Genomic DNA, 2,113 nt, shown 5'->3' on the forward strand with positions numbered 1-2,113 from the left:
GGCTGCAGCTGATATCCCATGGTACACAAATGCCTGTGGTTATGCTTGACCACTAACTTTGCTAACCACTTGTCTGTCAGGCCTCCATCACTCAGCCAGCCTGATATAGTTGACCATCTCTCTGGCCAATCCACTGTGCCAATAATAGTCACATGGCATGCTGCTGGAAGACAAATGGGGAAACATCTTTCTTGGAACAAATCCTGATGAACCCATGAAATGGTTTTGTTTCCCCTTCTGGGCTGCCCTTCCCTTTCCGGTCCAATCCTGGGTAGAACAGCTTTGCTCATGCTGTGTGCTCATTTCAACAATTCATTCACTTTGCAGATACCCTTATGCAAAGGAAGTGACATATCTACAATGTTTATTATCAATTTATACAGCTGGACTGTTACTGAAGTAATTCAACCTTAGTCATTTTCTTATGGGAACACTGAGGGCACTCACAACAGACTAGACTTCAATTAACATGTCATAGATATTCTGAGTGCAGTATATTGATTCTGCCTCTATAATAACAGATAATACTACCAAGTCAAAATAAAAGGGTTTAGTCATTTAGTACAGGAGTCCATGTGTTCATAATAATAATTCAAAGTACTGCATACAAGAGGTGTTTCAAATGAGAGCACTGCAGGTGCCTGAAGTGCTGTTGTTGTATAGGTGTATAGGGTGTTTATGTATGTGGAGTTGAATTTGCTTTTTTCATTCATATAGACAGTAATTAATTTGTTTCATCCAACAAGCCCAGGGGGCTCCTCTGAATGCAGATAAACAAATATCTGCAACCTATTTCCACACATCATTTACCATCAAAAATAAGAGCAGATGCCACTCTCTTCCTTAGCCTGCAGCCCTATTAATGGCTGTCTATTAATTAGCGGGAAATGACAATTAGTTAATGCCAACTGACTGTGAAATGAAAAGTTATGTTGTTCAAATATGTTTTTAATTCATACCCACAACTTTCTCCTTTTTTGCTTGGAAAAAAAAATCACGGACCAAGCAGCAACATTGAGTTAGATAAACTGTGGATGTTTGAAACACGCACTGAAATCAAATTGACATCTCCCTCATTACAATCTCTCATCTGCAATCCCATCTGTGTTTGTGTGTATTGTGGCTTATACTGCCAGAAGCACTATGCTTCTGCACCCAGTGTGTGTGTGTGTGTGTGTTGGCGGAAGGGGTCAACAAGGATAAGTAATTTCCAGAACAACTGCTCATAGTTACAAAACAACCCTGTGTTTTTCATGACATTTTACAGATACATGAATCTTTGACAACTGGTAACTACACTGACAAGCTAGTGAAAAGAGGATTTTTAGTACTAGTTCGAAGCAGCCCCTCTGTTCAATTTATATACTTGAGCTCTGTCTTGAAGGTTATTTATCCAATCACTGTCCCAAGGGGCCACTGTCTAAAAGGCTTTTGTTTCATCTGAGCAGTTTGCTACCCGATTCAAATAATTAGCGTCTTAATTGCACTAACTCACCGTGTCGCCCCTGTTCCAAGAGAGGTGTACAGAACAGAATTGGAAGAAATGTTTCATCCCTTCAAGTTGGCGTTTGTTCAAATAGGGTGATGATGACAACTCTTACTTCAGTTGAATAAAACACTTCTAAAACTGCATCAGAGCATTAAGAATTAACAGCGTTATCACAGTGCTGTGTAGTTGGGATTTTTTTTTTTTTCACCCGGAGCATGGCCATACAGTTTTTCCCATGACATTGAATAGTCAGTTTATTCAGCGGCACTGCATTGACTCATAAAAAATCTTCTTTCTTATGTTACTCCGCATGCTACATGTTAAGCAAACAGATATTAAATGTAACCACATAGAAATTTTCAACATGTGCTCATGAAAAGCAAAAGGTAAAACTTGTTGTAGAAGAGAAAGAGGATCAAGAGGACAGTAGCTTATTTAGCATTTTGGTCATATCGTTGTGATCATAGGTACGACAGCTAAGGTAAACCGCAGCTGATCTCATATCAGCGACTCTGGTCAAACATGCCGTCGCTTTCTGATGATGTAGAGAGTCAGCTAACTCAAAGGAGCGCATTGCGAGTCTAATTAAGTAATATCTCTAGTTACTGATACGAAACTGTGGCG

The sequence above is a fragment of the Megalops cyprinoides genome, chromosome 15, assembly GCF_013368585.1.
Source record: "Megalops cyprinoides isolate fMegCyp1 chromosome 15, fMegCyp1.pri, whole genome shotgun sequence".
In the NCBI taxonomy this organism is placed as follows: domain Eukaryota; kingdom Metazoa; phylum Chordata; class Actinopteri; order Elopiformes; family Megalopidae; genus Megalops; species Megalops cyprinoides.